General features: G+C 43.1%; 2 long non-coding RNA genes across 10 annotated transcripts in view; one reads left to right on the top strand and one right to left on the bottom strand.

Moving 5' to 3' along the window:
• LOC128113502 (uncharacterized) overlaps positions 1–25,309 on the bottom strand; it is a 303,408-nt gene extending 278,099 nt beyond the window's left edge. For 5 of the 9 annotated variants that reach the window (XR_008219504.1, XR_008219503.1, XR_008219502.1 and 2 more), the window contains exon 1: positions 2,082–2,532. This is a non-coding gene — a long non-coding RNA (uncharacterized LOC128113502). Of the gene's footprint in view, positions 1–2,081; positions 2,534–20,969; positions 21,201–22,445 lie in introns of those variants that run through there. The other 4 variants (XR_008219501.1, XR_008219510.1, XR_008219505.1 and 1 more) reach the window with 4 other exon arrangements.
• On the top strand, positions 21,232–25,181 carry LOC128113506 (uncharacterized). Its single transcript, XR_008219514.1, has 2 exons — positions 21,232–21,496; positions 21,835–25,181. It is a non-coding gene; the product is annotated as an uncharacterized LOC128113506 (long non-coding RNA).
• Positions 25,310–25,586: the final 277 nt, after the last annotated feature.

The raw sequence follows: 25,586 nt of genomic DNA, 5'->3' as shown, positions 1-25,586 counted from the left end.
CATCTTACAGAAATTTTTATATGTTCGTAACTCACTCTTCTTCTGGATGCCTATGTGTCTTCATAGGACTGGGATCCTGTGACTGCTTGTAGTAGTAATACTGTACGCAGGAAGAGACCCCAGCAACCATACTGGATGCAGGAAGAGATCCCAGTTTTGTGGTGTCTAAAATGTTACACAATTTATGGACTACTTTTTAAGAAAATGAATATGAAATTTCAAACTCCAGTTTAGAAGGGTTTAAGATTCTGAGGGCACTGAATCTGAGTCTGTGTGAGTGTCACAGTAGCAAGCAACTTCTGTGATGTTAAGACAGATTCCACACTGCCTTGGGCACAGGTGGAATGGGCTGAGCAAACAGAAACGCTCTGTTTCTTTCCATGTTTCTGGGAACTTCTCACCAACTGAGCAAAAGCTGCAAAAGCTTTGGGGTTAGATTTAGGGGAAAAAACAACGTGCCAACTGTCCATTCTTTAGTTCCCTCAACCAGTGGCCACTCTTAGCAAACAGATCAGAAAAAAAGCAAAACAAAAACAAACAAACAAACAAACAACAAAAAAACCCCAGCCCTTTTACAGGTAGAATAGACACAAACCTCAATAAGGAAGAAGGTGAGAGTCTATCATGTGACCCAGTTCTCTGAGACAGGGCTTCTTTATATGTTTTTCCACTTGTGACCCTGTTTCACCCAAGAAATTTTTATGTGACCCTAGGTATATAAAAGAGGTACATACATAAAATATTTTGTGATTAAAAAACATAAATAAACGTGCTTTAAAACACTTCTTTGTTACATATAATTTTACTATTTACTAAAGCTGAGAGCATATTTACATGGTAATGGGATGGATGTGTTTGCTTATTTTTATATAATGAACTAAATCTCACTCGAATGTTTTACACGTGGGACAGAGCACCTTCAACATTTTTCAGAGTTGACTTGGATGTGATCATTACCAATTCTGAGATCATCACTTTGTATAAATACATGGTATAAAATAACAGAAGCATGTTCAGAGTCATTTCATAAATTGGTGGAAATTCTGTCTTAATTTTAAGTCAGAATATATTTAACAGTTTTTAAATAAAAGTCAACTAGAGAATTAAACATTGCCTTTTAAAATAAACTATTCTAACACAATATAAGCTAGACAAACACTAACTTGACATTTACAGGCTGAGGAATGATAATAAGAAAACACTACAATTCTTTTGATTTCCATAATTAAGTCTGCGTGTCTCTAGATGAGCAGAGAATACTGTGTGTGGAAACTGTGATTCAGAACATACCATAGCCTTGAATCCAAGTCAAGGTGTTTGAGGCAGAGTTCTTTGGAGTGCCTGCAGAACTCCAGAGTGCAGAACCAAGGTTGATGTGAAGTCACATGACACAGCACAGAGGAACCCCACCAGAAACACTTCAGATTCATTGTGTGTTCTTATTCCAGCCTGTATGCCAAGGCTGAGAAAACAGCTGTCCATATGCCTTCCTCTCCAGCCCCCCCTTTCACGTGACAACAGGTCAAGAGAGGTCCTCGTCTATTCAAAGAGTATGTTGTTTGTTGTGCATGAGGAAGAAAATAGAAGTGAAAAACAAGAGGGAAATGTAACTGGAGAGTCACACTGGAAAAATTGTCCCCTCCACTAAGCACTTCACCAAGATGAAGCTTACTTCACTTTTATGTCACAACCCATCACAGAACTGAGACAGTTCATAATATTATCCATCACGCTATAATAGTGTCCTTGGATGCTACAAAAGAACACATGTGCGTGTATTGCCAGTTTGTTATTTTTAGTTCAGGAAAAATTTGACTACGGGGAGAAATTTCAAGAAAATCACCCAGTCTCCAGTCTATAGACAGAGTGCTCATGCACATCCGTCACCGAGAAATGCCAGTCACTTCAGCAGGTATGCGCGGGTGACCAAAGCTTGCTGCTTCCTGGCCTTTGCTTATCCAGGCTTTTTAATGCAGTTGACAGCATCCACAGGAGTAGGGTTTCCTCCCCAGAGCTTCTGCATCTACCTAAGACTCCTCCAGCCCCACAGTCAGAAGAAGGACCACCTCTTCTGGTCATACCTGGCTCCTCCTTGTGCTCTCGGACTCGCTCAAATGTCAGCGCCACATGGATGTCTTCCTGAATGCCATCTTATCAGAGTCATGCCCACTCCTAACAGGCACTCCTGGTTGCCGTCCCCTGTTGGTTCAGGTCACAGAACACACCACTGCACAGAGCAGCTTGTTGCCGGCATCCTCCACACCAAAGCAAAGACCTTGTCCTGTTCGTCACTGCATTTCAACCCAGCACATGGCCAGGCACGCAGTGGGTGCTCGAAACACTGGCAATTTAACTACCACATTGAAAGGAGAAAAAGAGGGACTGGTTGGCAGGCAAGCACCTTGTTTGTTACAGAAAGTTCTTTGTAAACCACGCCAAAGGGATTCGTAAGTCCAAACAGGACCACGTAACTTCAAAAGAAGCAAGGCACCCGTTCTCTCTCCAATTCATTCAGCCTTGCTAAAACCTCCAATGTTATTTAAAAAAAAAAAGGCATGTGAGAAAACCCAATCCCTTTGCCATGGTGCCTATAAAAGTGGATGGGTGACTGATGGAGAACTCACAGTGGGCAGTCAGGTAGAAAAAGCTGACAAGAACTGGTGATGTCCAAATCCAGACGCTCCACCAGCTATGACCAGGTCCACCTGGCCACCAATCCTATGGGGATGCAAGTTCCTAGCAGTTCTAGAACTGGGTGGATTTGGACCATAGTCATTCAATGGGCTCCAGTGTGGATGGGGCTTCCGAGGGACTGAAGGATCACCAGAACGGTTGCCATATTCTGGATTATTCAGCTACTAAAAGCTCTGCTCATTTTGGCATGGCCAGCCTGTGCCCTGGATGGGAGAAAACCCAGATGTGTCTTCAACCTGTGGCTTAGAACGGCATTATGTCCCTATAAATACATTCTCTGTAGAAAATTATTAACCTATCAAGCACCATTGTGTAACCTAACTTAAACATGCTTGGAACACATGCGTTCATCTACAGTGGGTCAAAGCCATTTAAAGCAAAGCCTATTTTAAAACAAGTACTGAATATTTAAGGTAACTTACTGAATGACTATATCCATAAAGTGTTGGCAACCCAGCACACAGTAGAGTATTGGCTGTCGGCTCTCCTGCAGTTGCCCAACCCACCACAGATCATTAACTCAAGAAAAGATTGAAGTTCAAAATAGGAAGAGAATTCTAGACTATCTCAAAAGCAAAAAATTATGAGTCAAATCATCCCTAAATAAGGACCATTTGTCCTTATCAAGCACCTACCATGTGCAAACAGTGTGTTAAGTACTCTCTCCCTAATTCAGATTAATTTAATCCTTGAACCTCAGAGCTCAGTCTCAAATACTGTTAGATATGTCTAGGCTCTTCCAGAGTCTATCAGGAATGTCCATGTGCTGTGTTCATAGCTATCCTGGGATGCATGTGAAACATCTAGAATGGGCAGATATAATGATACCTACCACAGCATCTGTTTATCACACAACTCCATCCACTTGGAAGTAAGCAATGAGTTAAAAGACAGCTTCCTCCAGGTGACCCCTGAAATGAGCAACCCCAAGTGGTCACTCCATCTGGGTCCTCGGTAAGTGTTGCTTTAGTCAGAAAAGATCAGAACAACAGATACCTCAAGTACTAAGGCTTCTAAACTCAGACCATGACTCCCCTACCTAGGGGGAAAGAGGAGAACAAGCTACTGTACCAGAATCCAGCCTCCATATGAGCTTTATGTCGGCATCCTTGTGCCTCTGTTGCTAAACCTCTTTTTGTCTGTTTTGTGGGCTTACAATACAGAGACAATCTTTTAGAAAAATCACTGTGTTAGAGGCTTTACCATTTTGCAGTGGTGACTATTTCTTTTTTACAGACCACACCTACTTGTAGCTGAAAAGACCCAAAGCCATTACCGCGGGAGTCCTCAAGAGAAAAGCCACACAATCAATGCGGTCAATTGACTATGGCTGAAAGCTGTAGGTCTCCAAGAGGCACCATCCAAGCCCCAAAGACTATATGCGTGCTATGATCAGGATCTACCACGTATGTACTGAGGACAGCCGCATAAAGATGGCGCTGAGATCCTGTGTCAGAGGCAGTCCTACACTCTCAGTCCAAGGTTCATTAAGATGCTAACTACCCTCCACACTGGGGGAGTGCTCCCCTTCACAGTGGAGACTAAGTTCAGGGAGCTCTGGTTCTTTTATTCCTCACTCCCTACATTGCTGGCCCTCCAGACAAGTTAGGGCTTTTATTTCCCCCCAAGAAGTCGGAATGCCACAGTGACCATGGCTGCCATAGGAAGGGCATCCTTTAAAAAAAAAAGTTTACAACTTTCCACTGTGGTACCTACCCTGGCGTGCAGTGATCTTTCCTATAGTCCTTTAGCAAGGGAGCAAGGGAGCAGAAAATTCCTCTGCATTTTTCCAAGTCTGCCACTGAGATTTCTCTGGCATTACAGAGTGCCCTCCAGGGAAACCTGTGGCTTGGAAGTGGACTGTGAGGAATTCAGGCAGATGCTACGCTGTAAGTACATTTAGTCAATAATCCATCATTTCCATCTAAACAGTTGTACTTTGGTTAGCGGGTGGGGGTGGGGTGGGTGGCTTTACAAATACTCCCCATGCTTGTAACAGTGAGTTGGAAGCTGTGCTTGCTGGAAAGCTCTGACTAGTCACTTGGACTCACTGAAGGCAAGGTGAAATCCTGGACCTCTGTCTTCATTTTAAGTGTCTCCTCTGCTTTGAGTCAGATTCCTGCTCAGTTCCTAGCTCAGGTATATTATTTACATAGGGGATTTCCTTCTAGACGGGGCAAGGCTGATTGGCCCCTAATTTACCAACCTTTCCCACCCCACAAAGCCAAAGTCACAAAGATATGAACGACTAAGGTATTTCTAGTTAACGTTTACAGCATCATCTTCCAGGCGCCTAGAAAGGTGCTTAAGTGTCTCCAGCCATCCTAAATCTGCAGTCACCTTGGAGATCAGGAACAGCACAGCCTAAAAGACAGATCACAATGGAACCGCTCTTCTGACAGAAACTGCCCTGCCATGGGAACTAGAGCTGTACCCCAAGCACAGCAGTCCTAATAGAAACCAGATTGTCCTCCGAGTGATAAGGACTTCCTGGAACTAACTACCTTTCAGAAACAGGCCGAAGATAACAATCAACCAGACCATGATTTGGCCAAGACTGATTGATAATAATGTCGATAAGTCCTCTCCCCTGTCCAGTCTTCCTCCGTGATCTTTAAACAGAGAGATCATGTCAGTTTCCCCAAGGTAGACTGGGATGCGTCTTCTTCCCAACCCGACCATATTGATTAAAATCCTTCTTTCCTTTTCACTATTTTGTCTGCTTTTGGAAAGTGGCTGGACCTGACCTGTTGGAACCCTCACAGTAGGATCTCCAGCCTGGAAATCTGGTTATATCCCAGTTACCTACACAGCTTCAATTCATGCTTGATGTCTAGGTTTACATTCATGTAAACCAGGTAGTTAAAGGCCATAATACCTCCTAACAAATTCTCAAATATTTCTAAGCAAATTTATTGTTCCCTTCCTAGTTTTTTCCATTTACTATTTTACACGAATTGTGGGCGGTGTGGATACTTTAACAATTTAGATGTTGGTTAAAAAAAAATATTCAGATGGGCCTATGACTGAATTTGGGGAAGGATTAACATTTCCCCAAAATGGATGCAGTGTATCAAGGCTCCGTGTGTCCCTTTTAGGAAGAACAGTACAAGCATCTTTGCACATAAGAAGGATATTTGAATTTCTTTAGAGAAGAATATAGTGAGTGTTGTTATTATTGAGCTCTACAGGAGTTCAAGTATAATCTAGAAGGGTAGCTCTGGACCCTGGGTACCTGAGGGAATAGCTGTGAGGATAATGAAGCTGTCATATGAAACATACATAATTTGGGTATTTATTTATTTATCTTTCAGCTCCATGCTCACATTTCTATACTGGAGCAAGGACTGTGTAAGTCACATTTCTCCTTTTACAGATCTTGCCAATAGGAGATACTAGAAAGGGATCAGTGACTTATTTCTTCTGATTGCTCCCTGGCTGCTCTGTCTACTTGCTCTATCCATGGTCCTTCATCCCAGACAGCAGAGGCTAGTTCTACCAGCAGTCTTGCATCTTTAATGTCTTCCCACGCGGCCAGCCTCATCACTTATCACTTAATAGTACCCGCAACTGGCAGGCAGATCCGCCATCTGAACCCCTAACCCCTGCTCTGTTGTGTGATATTTTGATCGTGTTCTGACAAATAAAGCTTGCTTGGAGTCAGAGGGTAAAGGTAACCACTAGCTGACCAAAATTAACCACAGAGGTTTTGGAAGACTGAGGATAGATAGGACAGGAAATAGTAAGGCTGGCTGGAGAGAGATCTGGCTCTCGGAAGGAAGGAATGGAGCAGGTAGGGAGGAGTGGTGGCTTCTCTGCTTCTTTGATCTTTCGGGCTCTTACCCCAATATCTGACTGCTGAATTTTTATTGATAAAGAATTATTAGAGTAATACTTCATTGCTCCCTGCTGTCCCCACCTTAGAGATCCTGAGATACCAGTGTTAGGCAGGCAGCGTTGCCTTCAAGGACTTGATAGAAACAGCAGCTAGGGGAGGTCCCCTACCTCTGAGGTATAATCCCAACTCCACAGGGTCTTTCTCAAATTATCTAGGTTCTTAGAACACCAATCAGGCCCCTTCCAACAGCCATTGTCTCTGAACTGACTGGCTCTCCCTTTCATGATTTTTTAAGGTAACATTTATTAATCAATTTCTGAAAAATTCCCCACCCATATAGCTAGTGTGGTTTCCATCTATTAGATTGCTTCTTGGGCGTAATATCAGTCTTAGGGGGGCAGGGGGTAAAAAAGTAAAACAGGGGAATGTTCATCAGCCTAAAGACTATTTAATAACCAAATAACTTCAGGTGTCACTGGGTTAATGCAAAGTCAAGAAAGAGTTCTCTGGAAAGGACTTGCTAAAGCCTATGCAAGTGCTCCTGTCATTGAGGGCTTACTAGTGAAGGGCATCACTCCAATTAACTGAGCATCATGCTTAGTGTGAAACTTGTCATGAGATTCATATTCTACCAAATGTTCACAAATGCTAGATGCAAACACCTGGCCCTGGACCTCTCAAGAAAACTTACCCATGATCAATAGCCTTGGAGTGTCTCCACAAGTTTAAGGCACTTCCTTTAAAACAGACAAAAATGAAAACCTGATGGATGCACTCTACACATTTATAGGCCAGCCTCCTCCCCTCCCTACACATAGCAAAAAGGAGACTATGAGCAACTATTTTAAAAAGGAAGTGCTAACATTTTAGTAACAATCCCAGATAGATGCTTTTTTTCTTAAAAACATCATAAAGTATAATGCTACACTCTGGTAACAATTTTAAGTTAAGGAGTGAATGATATTTGTTTCTCTTTATAGTAATGTGTTATTTCTGCTTATTAGTGAGAATTCTATTCCATCTTCTGATCCAGCTAGCCTTAGCATTAAGCCTCCAATTTCCTGCAGTTGTGAGTGCCACAGACTGAGAAAATGTTACCTCCTTTTTATACATAAAGCATACAAAAGTTTACATGTTTAATCTCAGGGGTAATTTGAAGCATAAAGAAATGCCAAGTCTGCTGTCAAAATTAAGTAGCAAGCATAAGAAATTGTCTAGTGAATGTGGCTACTTCCTGTCCTCTGTGAGTCTTGCATCCTCATCTCCAGTGTCTCCTTCCATGCTTATTCAGGGCCTGTTCATTTTGCAGACACAGCTCAGGTGGGATTTCCACCAGGGAATCTTGTTTAACTGCTGTGATTCATCAAGAGCTTCCTTCTCTGAACTTCTAATTTGGTATGTCAATAATGCCTTTGTGTTATTGTGTACAACCTCGGTGCTGTGTGTTCAAGTGCAGAACGGATGCTTTGATTGCAAGGAGCACAGTCTACAGTAACCACACCATCCTAACACGCTCTGTAAAGCAATTTGCTTCTAGTTTTCTGAATTTTCCTGTATACAACTTGTGTACACTTAATATCTGGCATTCACAGTGATGGAAGACATTTCACAGAACCCAAATTTCCCAGACCTCGGGGAGTTATGAGGTCTAGGTGAACACCTGCTTATTTCAGTGCCTTGCTTGTAATGAACACTCATCAGATGCTAGTTGTTGGTGATGATAATGACTGTAGAATCCACAGAATATTTGGGATTCCATCTGGGATCGCAAATGGCTTAGATGAAAGGTGTGCTTGCTTGAACAATATCTAAGTTCCAACGATGGAAAATTAGGCTCAGTAGTAATAAATACAGAAAGAACACCGGTTTGGATTCCATCACAGCGTGCCTCTTGAAAGCCCCCACTTACTGTATGACTTTGGGCGAATAGATTAATGGATCACTTAATGACAACACACTGTCATTATTGTGCACACACCATAGAGTGTTCTTAAACAACAATGGCTGCAGCATCACTAGGTGATACAAATTTATGGGACAACCTCCTTATTTGCAGTCCAAAACACTGACCAAACCATTGTGGCACATGACAGAATCTGACTTTCCCTACAGTGTCCTCATTTATAAAATAAAGATCACCAAACAAAGAGGCACATGCCTATAATCCCAGTATGTTGGAGGTAGAAGCAGAAGGGTAAGGAGGTCAAAGACAATCTCAGCTACATAAACAGTCTGAGGCCAGCCTAGGCTTTATGAAACCCTGGAGAAAGAGAGAAAGAGTATTCAAGTACTTGATGTGATAACTTATAACTTATAACTTATCACATCAAGTCAAGTGCTGTTCTGTTACACATTTGATATATAGTAAGTGACCAACAACCAGCAACCATAGTTGCTATTGCTATTACTTAGAATAAGTTTATACTCAGATGAGTAAAATTGACAGCCATCTACCTAGAGGGAAGGTATTCACCTGCCTGAAACAGAATTCATTCCTACAGGTTTAAAGAGTATTCCTTATTAAGGCACTCAACACATCAATCCCCCATCAACATTTACTACTTAATGTGGAATTTTTCAGCTCAAGTAGCTTAATACTGCATCAATTCACTCTTGTAACAATCATGAACATCTGGGTGTAAGAGTATACCAGAAGTACCAACGGCAGAGTTGCATAAAATGTCCACGAGACTTTCCTTTAGTGGGCTTGAAAAACAAGCAGACAGAAAATGGAGGTAAATAAAGGATCACTAAGTTAGCTAAAATACTGAAATGATGGGACCAATGAACAACAGTGAGACTTTAACTACTAACTACTACTACCACTGCTAATGACAGATAACTACCCAAGCATATTGCCTAGAAGCCACCTGCATTAGTTACTTCTAGACTGCTATCTGACAGAAACAACTTGGGGAAGGAAAGGTTTGTTGGGCTCACGGTTTAAGGGGACAGAGTCCACTGTGTTGAAGACGTGGCAGCTGGAACTCTACCAATAGACTCCTGGCATCACTCGTCATGTCTTGGTGGATTAGGAAAGAGCGAGCTTGGGCTGGAAACTTGGTCCAGAAGAAAGGCCTAACTATCAACCAAGCTCACCTCTCCAATGACTCCTTTTCTCCAGCTGCACCTCATTTCTTAAAGATTCTACAACCTCCCAAAACTACAGCACTAGCTGAAGACAAAGTTTTCAAACACATGAGCCTATGGGGGATATTTTACATTCACACCTGTCCCTGTCCCCCATAGGCTAACAGCCATCTCATAATGCAGAATTCATTCAAACTAATTTTGAATCTTCATAGTTTTAACAATTCCAATATATTTCAAAAGTCCAAAGTCTCTTCTGAGACTCAAGGCAAAATCTTAGCTATGAGCCCTTGCATAAACCAGAAAATACATTATATATTTCCAATATACAATGGTGCAGAGTAGGCACTCTTATTGCAGAAGAGGAAGAACAGAAAACTAGAAAAGAAAGACAGGGGAAAAAAGGACCAAAACCCAGCAGAGGGAACATGAAACCCCATAGTTCCATGTTTAGCATCTGGGGTTTTGATGTCATCACCTGGGCTACAGCAGGTTTGGGTTGACCCATAGCTCTGTTGTCTAAAACATGTGACCTCTCTCTTGTGCTGGATTCCTTCCCTGCCTAGAGCTTTCCTCAATAGGTATCCTATATCCCAGGCATCTCCAACATCCTGGGTTTTCTATGGCTATTTAGACTTCACATTCATAGATTCACAAACCATCCTCTCAGGACTTTCCATGTTACATGTTGCTTGGCCTCTTGGGCTTTTTCTAGAATCTTGGCACAAGCCCTCATGATCCTATCAGCTCTACATCCTGAATGTCCCTAAAACTAACATCATGTATATGATGCCAAGTTGCTGCTAATCTGAGATGAAGTCTGCCCCATTTGGACAATGATTACAGCCACCTCTGAGTACCTGAGTGGCTAAACTAGTGGAAATATTTCCCAAGGCAAAACATGTTCATGTGGCACTCTCTCTTCTGGTCCTCTTCTACAAGCCCATCTGATGGTAGCATTTTTCTCAGTTGATGTTCCCTCTTACCCGATGACTCTAGTCTGTATCAAGTTGACAAAAGACTAGCCAGCACAGTGAAGAAGGCATGGGAGGTGGGGTCTACCTGTAACAATGGAAATTTATGGCATGGCTTCCTACATCTTGCAGACCTAGAAGCCCAGACCTTTGACTTGAAGCTTATACCAGAAACAAGGCCAGGCTGTACTCAAGCCCATCCTGAGTGACCCACTATCTCTAGCTAAGCCCCATGTTCTGAAGATTCCACAACCTTCCAAAATAATGCAACCAACTAAAGAACACATGCAGGGGACATTTTATATTCTAACCATAACATTGTCCCATCCAACTCAGCAGGTATGGAAACGATGTACATAGAAGATTTAGAAGAATTATGATATTTAAAAATGTTTATGTGTAATGGTGTTTTGCCTGTATGTATTTCTGTGCATCATGTGTGTGCTTTAGTACACCCACAGAGGTCAGAAAAGGGTGTTGGATCCCCTGGAATGAGTTACAGACTCTTGTAAGCCACTATGTGGTACTGGGAATTGAACCTGGGTTCTCTCAGTGAATGTCCTCCAGATTTTGTTAAACGCTGACCCATCTCTCCAGCCCAAATTACAGGAAATTTTGTAGACATATCAATGTCTGGACTTTTAAAATACAGAATAGTGGATAAGTTTTGAATTCCACAAGATGCTATGTGGCATCTGTCTATTTCACTTGGAATAGCAAAACTAGCGATGTCTGGGACAGCCAGTCTGCTGCCTATGCTAGCACACCAGAAACTGGGGATTCATCCTCTAAATATGGCTGAAAGTTTCTCCTAAATGATAATATGGGCCTTATATACTAAGTTAGTTTAGTTGATGATGATCTCCTCCTCCTTTTCCTCCTCCTCCTCCTCCTCCTCCTCCTCCTCCTCCTCCTCCTCCTCCTCCTCCTCCTTCTCTTTCTTCTTGGCAAAGACTGGAGAGAGAGAACTCAGCAGTAAAAAGTACTCACTACTCTCACAGAGGACCTGGTTCCCTGTACCCATATGCCAGCTCAAAACTGCCTATAAGTCCAGTTCCAGAGGATCTGATATGTGTATGGTGTGCATGTATACACACAGACAACCTACACATATACATAAAACAAAACCAAATAAAAAAATTTAAAGTAAAGGCAAATTATAGACCCATTTTAAAGAATGAGGGACTAGAGAGACTGTTCAACAACTAAGAGTGCTTGTTGCTCTTGCAGAGAACTGGGGTTCAGTTCTCAGTACCCACATAAAACAGCTGACAAGCACCTGTAATTCCAGTTCCAGAGGATTCAATGTCCTCCGTCCTCCATGGGCATTTTCATGTATATGGTAAAGACAAACCCACACAAGTACTCACATACATAAATAAAAATAAACAAACCTTTAAAGAATTAATTGTTATAAAGTCTATGTTAATAAAACTAATCAGCTGCATCTAAACAACAGTTAGGATAATTAAAGAGGCTTGGCTGTACCTGTATTTAGTCCCATTCTCCTACCCATTAATTCTGCAAGTTTCTTTGCTTCAAAAAGTAGATGTCATTTGAAAGAGTGGATAAGTCACATTTTTCAGTAGTCCCCTCTCAATTCATCCACATTAGTAAGACTTAACAGTTTCTCAAAGCCTTTGAAGTCTGATTTAAATACACTCACACCATCCTAAATTGTCTTGCTTTCCCTCCAGCTCCACCATATAAATTCAGCCTTCCCTCTGCCTACTATTTTGGCTGTATTTCTGTATTTGAGAAACTTGGGGCTCCTGCTCCTACTGAACACCATTTCTTCCTTTTACCCAGAAGATTATCAAATTACAGCTCCAAATTGGAGTTAATAACCCGACATGTTTTATAATTTATGAGCATGTGGCATCTGATGAGAAGTGATCAAGTTTTATGATCTATGTCTGCCTTTGCAGTGTATTGACACAGAGTTTGGGTGTTTGGCTTCCTAAAATGGTTTAATATGGACAGATTAGCTGGCCCTGTCTTGGAAGGCTATCCCAAGCAACTACCCAATAGTTACAGAGTCCCTCCTAATCCCTCCAATATCCCCTCAATATTAAGGCTAAGTCAAGGCTGTGTGTGCCCTCCACCAGAATAATAACAGCAACAATTCTTCATATTTGTATAATGCTTAATATTTTTTCAAAGTACTGTTGTTAAATGTCATACCCTCCCCATCCGGGTGCAATGATAGGAAACTGAGAAGAATTTCATTTTCCTCATTAAAATAAAGCAAGAAAATGTTAATGCCAGAGGAAACAGAGCTGCCAGCCCGCAGTCCACATTCATTAGCAGAACACTGCTAAAAGTCACTGAACTGCAGGTTGCAACAAGCACCGTGGACAGTTGAATCTGTCTTGTTACCTCACCTCAGTTTCTCCAGAGAGCGTGGCTGCTCTTCTCCACTGATACAGTAGTCAGTCACCTGTCAGGGGCAGAGTGTGAGAAGCAACATGCTGCTGCACCTCCTCAGCGGGCCCTGCCCGCTATGATCAGTGTTCCTTGGCAAAGGCCTTTCTGCTGCCCTCCAGATTGGAAATCCCACTTCTGAATCGGCTGTGCTCAGCACAATCAGCACAGAAGTGTGAGGCCTTCCAGGTCAGTGCAGACACAGCCATGATTCTTCACCTGCTAAGTGGCTCTGGGACATCCCCCAGTCCTCAGGATCTGACATGCTGAATTCCCTTTGATCGCAGCTTTGCTGAGGTCCCCACCACCTGCGAAAGCAGTCACAGCAGGCTCTGGGGGCGGAAGCAGAGTCTCTAGGACCCTGGGAAGCTTAGTAGAAAAAGCAGGAAGCAGGTCATGGAATGTTCCCGAAGCATTCTGCCAGTCCTCATATTTCTTTCACTCTGAACCTCACGCTATGGGTGTGACCTCTGCACAGCCCCAGGGACTGAAAGTGAATCTGGATATCCATGTTCTTGGCCTTACTATCCCCAACCCAAGTGCTGTGGCACTTCTTCAAAAGCCTCCATCTTATTTCACGACAGCTCCTCCACCTGAGTATGTAAGGAATCTCTGAGACTCTGTGGACTCTTGCTCTCTTTCCTCAACAGCTGCATTCGCGTACCTAGAAAAGGCACTGGGTGACTGATCACTAATAATTGCATTGATCGCTAGCATATAAACTGTCTACCCATATTTCTGACAGATCTGGTCATCACTGATGCTGGTAGCAGAATCCTCCTCTCTGTCTTCTCTGTTCTCTGAAACTGGGCATGGCATGGGCCTATTCTGTCCAATAAATACAAAGCAGAAATGATGCTGGTACTTCCAGGGGATACTCTCACTGCCAGAGGGTAATTTATCATGCCTCCAACTCATGTCTGTGGTGATACTGAACATGTATGTTGAAGCAAAGCCTCCATCAGCCTGGCCCAGATTACTATGATGAGCCAATGCCCTGACCAACTACCAGAGAGCATGTAGCATGAATAGGACACAAAGACGTACTGTTTGTCCACTAAGCTTCCAGCTGTTTGTTATTGTGGCATAGCGTGACCTAACCTGACTAGTCCTTGAATTGAGGGAGAACCAAACCATGGAAACTTAGTCAACATTGTTGGCAATGCAGGTATTGATCTGACTGCCAGTTAAAGAGAGAATATAAGCCAAGTTTGACCAGAAAAGACAGTGGATGGACAATGATGCCTCTATTGCCACATGCCAAAATAATACGAGAGGCACGTGGCTTGTAGAGATAATCCCACTCCCTGAAAGTCTCGTTTTGGAGAGGGTGCACATTACGCATTTTCTTTGCTACATTTTCAGAAACAAAGAAAGGGGGAAAGAGATCCTGCCAAGAAGCATTTATATTTAGCATGCACCATATGCACATGTGTGGTGCAGAGTACAAAGACATGTGTGGTCCCGCCAGATTGAAATCAGCAGGATAGAGAGCAGGAGATACAACACAAAAGTGTGAGACTCGCCGGAGCATAAATGGACGCATTTCTGAGAACAGAATGGCTCTTTGTGTCTTGACTTCACAAGATTCTTCAGTAACCACTTCAGAATATTCTAACAAAGCTTAATCTTTACCTGCAAGGCCATGTGTGAAAGGCGGGCTCTGAAGTCAAACACTGTTTGAAGTGGAGGGCAGTTACTTAGGGCCCAGTAGCTTCTTGCTAATCTACTTTGTTATATCCTCCATTATGGAGCTCTCTTCTGAACTAGAGGCTTTCTCCTTAGAATCATAGATGGGGGAAAAGGATTTGGAGGTAAAGATGATGTCTACCAACATCAAAGCCATTCTTAGGGTAATCATGCACTTTGTGATTATGAAGGGAGCATGAGAATGAAGTGTTGGGACTCTGGGGATGGAAACAGATCTTAGCAATCACAGATAACTGGAGAAAAACAAACACACAACTACTCAGCTGGTGCAGGGTGGTGTGACCACTGAACTCTACTCATCTGGCTGCAGGGTGGTGTGACCACTGAACTCTACTCATCTGGCTGCAAGGTGGTGTGACCACTGAACTCTAATCAGCTGGCTGCATAGTAGTGTGACCACTTAATCTCTACTCAGCTGGCTTCAGGATGGTGTGATCACCTGATCTCTACTCATCTGGCTGCAGGTGGTGTGACCACTGAACTCTAATCAGCTGGTGCAAGGTGGTGTGACCACCTAATCTCTACTCAGCTGACTGCAGGGTTGTGTGACCACCTGATCTCTGCTCAGCTGGCAGTAGGATGGTATGACCACTGTTGCAAACAGGTAGTTGAGCATCAGAAGAAAAGGCTGTTGCCCACCCAAGTTTCCTCAAGGGGTTTGCCCTAAATACATAACGTACATAACTGGTTGTACATGGCCCTTAATGAGGCAAAGTGATTTAGAGGGTGCACATACCCGGAAGGTAAATCAGGTATATGTTTCTTCCTCTTGCTTGGCCATATGGGAAAATCCACCTTGTCTACATGACACTAAAGTCATCTTCTCCCTTCATATTTCTTTCAGGAATCAAGGTAATATTTCATATACATTTTGCCTCTCAAATTCCTCAAATTATAGTTATTCCCCTCCTATCCTTCTTCTTTCCAAGTACTCAGGCATCATACTAGAATACACATCTACTACTACCAACACACACAGACATGCAGTTGGAGTAATCAAAATGAACTATTTCTTTCCAGGATCTAGACTTGCTAACCGTGCATGTTTTATGCCTCATACTCATTAGGCAGAAGCTGAATCTCACTAAAAACATAGCATGCTATGGGCCTGATGTTTGTAGCACCTCCTCCTAAAATTCATCTACTAGAATTCTAACTCCCAGGGATGGTATTAAGAGGTGGTCCCTTTGAGGGGTGACAGGATAATGAGACCGAACTCATGAATGGAATCATTGGCCTTATAAACGATGCATGAGGTAACACATTCACTCCTTTCATCATGTGAGCACAGGACAAGGAGGTGCCCTTTATGTGACAGAGAATGAGTCTTCACCATCCACCCAATCTCCTGGCATCTTGATGTGAGTCTTCCCGACCTCCATAACTAGAAGAGATACATTTCTGTTGTTTATAAACCATTCAATCTCAATATTTTTTTCATAGGTGCTCAAATGATCAAAATTAGTTCTGAAACAAAATGGCCTACTTTATGGTGATTTTTTTTAAGTTTTAAATATGATAGGAATATCTATTTCTGTCTCAGAATGGAATGAAAGACTTGACCCCATCCCACCGCTGTAGGTCAGAGTTACACAAACGAATGTTTGAGTTGTTCCATTGGAAACAAGGAAAATGAACTTCTTGGGAGAATTTTATTGAGGGAAGAAGAGACCATAGAAACGCCAATAGGTTCTGGTTACTCATAGTGAAGATCATTCCAGTAAGCATGATGGCTGACTCTGGGACTCTTGTACCCAAACCTGCCTGGAGGCTTAGAATCACAGTGGAGGAGAGGAGCTATGTGTGTGAGCTGATAGACTTCTATAAATCCCTGCACGTTGGTGTGGGGGTTTCAAGAAGCTAAGCAGAACCCACAGGAAGAACCTTCCTGCTCAGTTTGCAGATTGCACAGTGGATTTCCCAGCTTTGAGGCAAGGCGGGTGCTATCCTTTTCACAGACACAGAGACTCCAGCTCCAGGGATATCCAGATGACATCATCCAAAATGATAGGCAGAGATGTCTCAAGTACTAGAGAAAGATTCCGTGGAATTGTAGCCCCTAAAGATCTGAGTTTGCAGCCCATCTACATTGCCGCCTGTAATAGTCAGAGTTCACTGTGGGAATACAGCATGTTCCTTGGAGAATCCAGAGGTACCTGGAGGGGGAGAAGTTTCCACTCCAATCCCTATGATCCTGGGAACTGGGCCATACCACAGCCTTCTGGAAACTAACCATAGAGAAGTCACTGGTAGTGATTTAAACCCAGTTTAATGTGTCTTTTGATACTGGGATTTCTCTCCTACAGTTTTTATTCTAACTTGGCTAAGTGTTGGCTGCTGGGATGAGGCATGCTTGGCTCTGTAAAGCAGAAATGGCTGTAAAGAGTCCTTCTTTTTCTTCCCCACAGCACTTTTCTAGGTGACTCCCAACCTCAGAGTCGAAGCAGCGTACTCACCTACTCCATGATGAAAGATTTCAGGGTCCATGAATCTTCAACTTCACCTTTATAGAAGCCAGCCTTGGGAGGACATAAGCCCCCACACAAGTGGTGAGAATGAAAGATCGCCACAAAAGCGTCACTCACCAGCTGTTAGTGGTACAGGCCAGGAATCCCTAACACTCACTGGGGAGGCTAAGGCAGGAGGGTTATGAGCTCAAGGCCAGCCTGAGCTACACTTTGCGACCCTGTTTAGAATGGGAAAGAACCACTCACAAAGTTTCCTACTCTCTTGGCAATGCCTAACACCCTACAGCCACAGATTCATTCATTTGACCTTAAACCTGATCCCAAGTAAAACACAGACAAGAAAATACAGGTGGCAGGGACCTCCGATTGCCCATTCAATATCCATTCTTCCCTTCCCTCATACTAACAAAACATCAATAAACGTGAGTAGTTCATAGATTTGAGAGTAACAGCTAAAACAGTTGGAGGGAAAGCAAGACAATTTAGTATACAATGGTGTGGGTGTATTTAAGTCAGACTTCGAAGGTTTTTGAGAAACTTTGTTTACATTAAGAAACAAATAGAATTTCTCCAGAGTTTTAGGGATTATGCAAAGATTTTTTTTTAGAACAAAATTCAGAAGGAAAAAAAATTAACAAATCACATTTCATTAAAATTAAAAGCTTCCTATCCCAAATCCTGGTACTCATGGGGAGGTGCTCTCCAGGACCCAGTGTGTATGTACTGTGATAGCCTCTGGAGAGAGAGAATCGTTGTTTATTCAGAGCATGGCTACTGGCAGGTTTTCTGTGCTCCAGCACATGGCCCTACACCCATGCACATATGGACATCAATACGTGGACATAGTGAGGTATTAAAAAAAAAAAACAACTATGAAGTTGGGAAGGGGAGAAAGGTATGTAGGGAGGAATGGATCAATATGATCCTTTTTATTGTATACATGTAAGAAAATTTCAAGGATAAAGAAAAAATTGAAAATATAGAGAAACTAAGAGCGTCTGTTCATTAAAAAGTATCCTGAAGCACATGGCATCGCTGCTGTGAGTAGTGCTGCAGGCCTCTGGTCCCAGTTCCTGGAAGGCTGAGGCAGGAGGATCACCCATTCAAGGCCAGGCTCAACTGCACAGTGAGATGGTATCTCAATAAAAAAAAAAAGAACAACAAACAGTAACACAAATATACTACTCCAAAGATTAACAACAACATGAAAATGGGCCTGAGGCTGAAGTTCAGTGTAGATTATTTACCCAGCATGCATTAGGCTCTGGGTTTGATCTCTAGCACTGTGCATAAATCAAACCATGAAAAGGAAAGCCATAGAACAGAGCTGTATTACATCTACACGATAACAGGTCATTTCTAGAACAGGAAAAGAACTTCTGAGATGGAAGCAGGAAAGCAGACAACCCAGTAGTACCAGGGAGGAGACAGGAACAGGCGAGTCTTAATAACTAATTAGCATATGAAAGACATGCAGCATATCATTAGAAGGAAAAAGGTGTTTGACATAATTACAACTTTCAACTGAGACTACCACACATTTATGATGAGTACTAAAACAAAGTCTGCAAGCCCAGCCAACACACAAACAAACAAGCCAACACGAGCCTTGGTGACAGTCCTAATTATTGGTGAGGCTGTTGAGCAGTTAGAACAGTGGTTCTCAACGTGTGGGTCATGACCCCACTTGTGGGTCAAAAGACTCTTCCACAGGAATTGCCTAGGACCATTGGAAAACACAGATATTTACATTACAATTCATAACAGTAGCAAAATTACAGTTGTGAAGTAGCAACGAAAATAATTTTATGGTTGGGGGCTCACTACAGCATGAGGAACTGTATTAAGGGGTCACAGCATTAGGAAGGTTGAGAACCACTGAGTCAGAACCTTCCCACACTGATTAGCTACTGCTAATAAAGCCATATGTGCTTAGCACAAAGCCCAGGTGTTTCACACATGGAAACAGACTTGACAAAGGCAGGTATATGTACACACTAATGTATTTTGAATAAAACTAATCAACTGAAAATTTGCTTTTGTCCATTAAATGGATAATCTATAGGTCAGCACTTTGTCCATTAGAGTGCTGACCTGTACTGTACAGATGTGTACAGACATTCCTTTGGGAATAGACTTCCTTGTAGTCCACTGTTTTGGGCTTACAGAGAGCATGAAAGGAGTGGCCTATGTACATGGGTTGGTGTGTGCCCACAGTCTGACTCTAGGTAAAGATCTAGAACCAGATTTGGAATTGGCATCTGTCTTAGTCTTTGTTTTAGTACTCATCATAAATGTGTGGTAGTCTCAGTTGAAAATTGTAATTATGTCAAACACCTTTTTCCTTCTAATGATACGCAGCATGTCTTTCATATGCTAATTAGTTCTGTTGCTGTGAAGACACACCATGACCGTGGCAACTCTTATAAACAAAAGCATTTAATTGGGGCTGGCTTACTTTGCAGAGGTTTAGTCCACTATCATCATGGCGGGAAGCACAGCAGCAGACAGACAGACAGACATGGTGCTAGAGAGGTAGCTGAGAGTTCTATGTCTGGATTGGCAGGCAGCAGAAAGGAGAGAGAGAGAGAGACACTGGGACTGGCTTGAGCATTTGAAAACTCAAAGCTCATCGCCAGTGACCTACATCCAACAACAAGGCCACTCCTACTCCTACAAGGCCATCCCTCCTAGTAGTGCCACTCCCTGTGAGCCTGTGGGAGCCTTTTCATTCACACCACCACAGCATCAAAACCCCAGCGTGATGACATATGCCAGCAGGAGAAATAGACATGTGTGTCAGGAGAATGACTTGAAAAGCTTACTCTTAAGGGCATGTTACCATTTGAATCTTCAGTGTCCACACAGACTCACGTTCCGAATGCTTGTTCCCTAGCTGGTGGTGCTACATTAGGGATGCCACGGAGCCCTTTGGATAAGAGGCATGGTTGGAGGAAGCAGCTTACTGGACTCTGCCCAGATCTCTCAGCTTCTTGCACTCCCGTGACGTGAGGGGTCTCCCCACACACTCCCTCCAGGAGCCCCACCGTATCTTGTCTATCATGCCATACCAAAACTCCCGGAAGCCATAAGCCACAACTAATCTTCCCTCCCTAGGGTGTTTCTATCAGGTATTTGGTCACAGCGAGAGTGCTTAACACAGGGGTTGGCGGGGTGGGTGGTGATAATAGAAGTGGCCAGGGGACTCTAGGTCAAATGAAGGGAGAAGCCCCCAAAGATGAGGATTCTGGCCAAACCCTTTGAAGTCGCCCACTTGTTAATGCTCTGATTATAAGGATAACCAAACTGGAAGATAGAGGATAAAAGACAAAGGCAGGGGGGAGGCTGTTACTGACTAATGAGGTTTCTTAGGGTTAACAGAAGCATCTTAAAAGATACGGAGGAATTAATTCATTTTACCCAGCACACTTCCTCTTAAATTCCCTTAATGTATGCTTGCGTGGCTATTTTTTGGTTGCTTAAGGCTGTGTGTTCATATTCATGTTTACTCATGTGTATTCATGTTTATCTTGCCTTTTTCTATTCAAATACTGTTCTGTGTTGATCTCTGTGTTGGAAGGGAAGCTGAGATGGGCAGAATTCACCCACTGTGTTTAATGCCTTGTCCCTCTTTCTCCTTCCCACCTTGACTCGGTGTTTTCTCTTCTTATCTTGTGGTTGCTGGTGTCACACTTTCATTTCCTTTTCTCCCACAGAAACCAGAATTCAGGGAAAGATCTGATGAGCACAATAATCAACAACACCGCTTACCTCTGGTCATGCTGTGCCTCGACAGTACATGAATTGCATTCAGTCACCAAGAGAGAAGACACAGACAGGGTGGCTTCAGAATGTGGGGTTTCCATTTCTCCTGAACTGAGGAGTCTGGGAGCTAACAGTAGGCAGTTTGGCACAGAAGTGCAAGGTCTCTGTTACCTTCTGGACCTGTTCCTCATGCTGTTGAGATGGCTTTTCCTGTTCCTATCATCATATCCATGTTCGCTGTAAGAGAAAGCGGGACGGTTGGAAAGGGAAGTGATTAGCTAGCTCACCTTAAATAGCTTCCCCAGAAGTCTTTCCTAATGATCCTTGCTACATGGTGAGCAAGCTGTGACTATCCTTGGCTATAGAGAGGGTTGGTTTACCTGCCCGGGCACATTGTCATACAGACTACCAACAGCACCTTAGGGCCCTGAACTTTGGAGCACAGCCGTGACTGAAACCTGGCATACAGCCGTGGGAGACCTTGAGCAGAGGCTCCAGCCAAGTTCTGCCTGAACTCCTGACTGATGGAAACGGTAAGACAATACATTCATGCTGGTTTCAGGCACACACTTTGGGGAATTGTTTACATAGTAATAGATAATGAATGCAGTCCCACTACCTCTCACTGAGCCTGTCTTTTCTCTCTGGGGATGTGTGGTTATGGACACAGAACCAAACTCACAAGTTTTTGAAGTTCAGTGTGGACTAGTGGCCCCCTAAACCTGAGCCGGCTGCCATCCTGAGACCCAGCACCCTTCATTCCTGCAAAGGCATCACCTTCTTGCCGCCCCCGCCCACCCCACCCCTGTGTTCTTCTGTCTTGGTTTCACTCTCTATTAGTGGAACACCTTCCTTTCGATTGCTCCCTTAGGAAATATGCATGAAAGTGTCGCTGCCAAGACAAGGCCTGCCGAAAATACATTTCCCCATTTCTGTTTGATTGGCAACTGCTTTGGAGATAGAATGCTGGATTGGAAATAACACTGAAGGCATTATCCCAGCAGAGTTGTTACTGCGACATCGGAAGAAATTCTGATTACTGGTACTCTGTACGTGACCCACTTCTCTCCCTCCCGCACGGAGCTAAGAGTCTCTCCTCACCCTCAGTGCTCCGAGTTTCCCAGTAATACGTCTTGATGAGGGTCTATTTTCATCTGTTCTCTGGAGCATCTGGGAACTCGAGTTCTTTGGATCAAGGGAATTAACTTGAATCAGCATCCCTTTCATCAACCCTATCCTTGTCTCTCTTATCTCTGTTTCTCCGTCTCTGTGTGTGTTTCTATCTGTGTGTCTCTGATTCTCTGTCTCTGTGTGTGTGTGTGTGTGTGTGTGTGTGTGTGTGTGTGTGTGTGTGTATGTGTCTCTCTATTCCTCCCTCCCTCTCTCCAGCAATTATTATCCGCCTGTGGGTGTCTAAATTGCATGCAATCTGAAAGAGCCAGCCTCGCCATACCACGCAACAGGCAACAGTGAACAACTCACCTGGATTCGGATCCCATCATCCTCTGCAGGTAGTTAGGGAAGTTGCTGGGTTCTGGTCTGGTTTTTGATGCGGCTGCTATCCGGGATACTTCTGTCGACCTCCAGGTTGCGGTGGCTCCTCAGCCCTCCTTTCCTTTCCTCACAAACCTCCGGATGGAAGGAAAGTCACACTGCGGCACTGCAATGATTTCTCTGCCTCCGCCTTCCCCCACGCCATTTGCTCAGCCGTGGCTCCTCTTTCTTCCTTTTGCCACTTTTTTAGAGACTGTGAGAAATGGCTGCTACATTAATTGTAACACCTAGCTGCAAGAGGAATGTGGAGCTTGAGCTCGAGTGGCCGAACAAACAAACAAGAAAAGGCTGTGGACAAGAGCTTCCTGGAAGGGCACACCCAAGTCACAGGACGTGGGCTTCAGACACCGCTGGAGTGGGGTCTAAGCATTACCTACATCGGGCCTGCATCTCCGGTCTGCTTCTCTCTATGCCTTTATTCTTTTCTCTGGAAAGCTTATCCTTGGGCCAAAAGTCATGGCCACTAATAACTTCAAAGCTTTTAAATTTACAGCTTTAGTCAGCTCACAGAATCCCAAATTCCAGCATCCTGGATAATGACTTTGACTAGCCAAGCCCAAAGGTACCTACTCATGGATCAATCTGCTAAAGGCAGAAAATTGGTCATGACACAATAATGCTGGCTAGGGTGATGGCAAAAAGGATCATACCTAAATGTCTTCTGGTGCACATTTGGAGAACTCCATAAATACTTCTTGTAAGAAGTCTTATTTTTCAATGTAGATGTTGAGCTGAGCCTTCACAAACAGACTTTGCTCTTCTCTGAGAAAACTGACCAGAGTCTTCACATGCCTAAAGGACATTTTGGTATCCACAGCCTCCTGGGTATAATGGGCAACCAGAAGAGGAACTGGACTGGACCACTATTATCTATCTCCCCTACTCCTTGTGCACATACAATGACATCTCAGGAAATTCTTCTGGCAAAAACGTTCTTAATGAAGTGTGGATCTACCCATACAGATTTACTATAATAGGTTCTGTTAGCAATTAACCACTACCTACAAGCTATCACCAGATAATCCCCAAACTTCTGTTTGATATCTGTGTGGACCTGATCAATCTCTCTAGAAGGAAAAGAAAGTCCTGTGCTAAGCGGGTGCTGACTTCCCAAGTGGGTTCTGATTTTATGCATGGTAAAGGAGACCTTCAAAAACATGGACTCCGGTGTTAATATCACCAGGGGATCCTTTTTGTGCCAGCCTTCTCCTACTACTGTAATTGAGATTCTGGGTTCTTAGCTTTTTTTGGATTCTTTTCGGTTTCTCATGAGTCATTTAGTATTCCTCTTACCTTTTGCTTTGTTCCTGATTCTTCTTTTAGCTGTTGTTTCTCTCTCTCTCTCTCTCTCTCTCTCTCTCTCTCTCTCTCTATGTTACTCTGGCTCTCTCCAACTTTTTGGTGAGATGATTATCTAGAAGAAAAACAGAATTTCTTCTAAAGAAAGCAAAACTGAAACTTGCAGTTGTGAAAAGCACTTTGCACTATTTCTGTATAATTACTTTCGTTTTCTATAGTGGAGCAGCTGAGAAAAAATCGCTCTAATTGTGTAATTTTCTGCAACTACTCTGGGACAAAAATCTGGGTAATTGGATTTTTTTTTAAACTAACAAGTTGTCACAATTGGATAGTTCTTAAACTATTTGTGCTTATGCTTCAGAAATTTTCAGTTGGATGTACAGTGTATTTTAAATGTTTTGCATCAGCGTGTGGCCTCAAATTTGATTTATTTTAACTTCGAGTTTTAAAATAGATTGACAACTCTGATTATACATTGTCTTCAGTGAGCGGACCTTTGCTAAGTTTCAAAGTGTGCTCATCTCCACCCCACACTCTGCTGTTGCCATGGGAGCTGAAATCCTGGCATGTGTAACTCCAACTCCCAAGTGGCTCCGTTTCCCAGAGTGCTTTGCTGTTACTATGGAAATGACTGCCCATTAATCTTGCTGTCCTTTTACTACCAAAGCACCTTTAACTGTCTGAAGCAATCAAGGGATGTTACCTACAACAGAGCAAGGAGGGCGAGAACCACTTCCCATTCGACAACTGCTGCACTGATTTTAATCAAGATTTAATCAAGGAACCGAAGGAACTGGAGCTGCTGTCTCAGAAACATACAGAGCAGGATGTTCCTGGAGGCTGAGCACGCGCTCTGCTTCTTCATGCCCTTGGTTGGGACCTCTCAACATGCACACTCTGTATTTTTAAAGTTGTATTTATGCTTTGTAAATATTGTCAAATACCACCATAGAGTGAGGGAGGTGAGTGGCCACTCATTTTTTTTTTAAGTAATGAGAAGAATTGCCATGCTTACTCTAAATTGTCTGAAAAATGTGTTGTTGAAACACTTAAGAAAACTACCTACCCCCTCTAAGCCTGCCTGCTGATTTGAACAAAACCTAATCATCCTACCGTGCTTGAGACATTGTAAACGTGAGTCCAAACAATATTAGCTAATGAGTTAAGAATGGTTTTATGAACTTAGCATCGTTTTCCCATCACCAGTTAGGTATTTGTGTAATTTTTTATCTGACTGTGTGGTCATTTGTCTAAGATGAAAACAGAACTTACTGGCAATTCTGGAAAGAATTTCCAGGTCATCAATGGGGAGAAAGTATCTGAAAACAAATAAACCTTGCTTGGGCTTGACTACCCGGATCTGAACATGCCTTTATAGGATGATTAGATGGGCTCTGGGAAGTGAGATGTGTCCAATGGCTGTTTCTGGAAATAGGACATTTTAAGTTGTATAAATATATGGAGGGCAAGATCTAGCTGGTGCCTACAGCACAGAGGGAGGCTGTTTTCGCTCTGAAAATAATCAAATGGTATTGATGTTAGGTGAGAGAGGAGAAGAATCAGGAAGAAAAAATCAGCAGAAATGACCAGACACACCATTTTCTTTCCAAATAAACACAGGAAAAGGTGTTCTTGCAATCTGAAACATTTAAACAATGGTGCCTGTGTGCCTTCCACTCTGCCTCCAAGAAAGAAGACAGGGAGGAAGCAGGAAAAAAGGGGACAGAAAGAGAGGGAGGAAGGGAAGAGGGAGGGAAGGGAAAAGGAAAA

Source organism: Peromyscus californicus, unplaced genomic scaffold, assembly GCF_007827085.1.
Source record: "Peromyscus californicus insignis strain IS unplaced genomic scaffold, ASM782708v3 Scaffold_18__1_contigs__length_77618521, whole genome shotgun sequence".
NCBI classification, from domain to species: Eukaryota; Metazoa; Chordata; class Mammalia; order Rodentia; family Cricetidae; genus Peromyscus; species Peromyscus californicus.
Note: the sequence above shows the minus strand (reverse complement) of the source record. Positions and strands in the feature narration are given on the sequence as shown.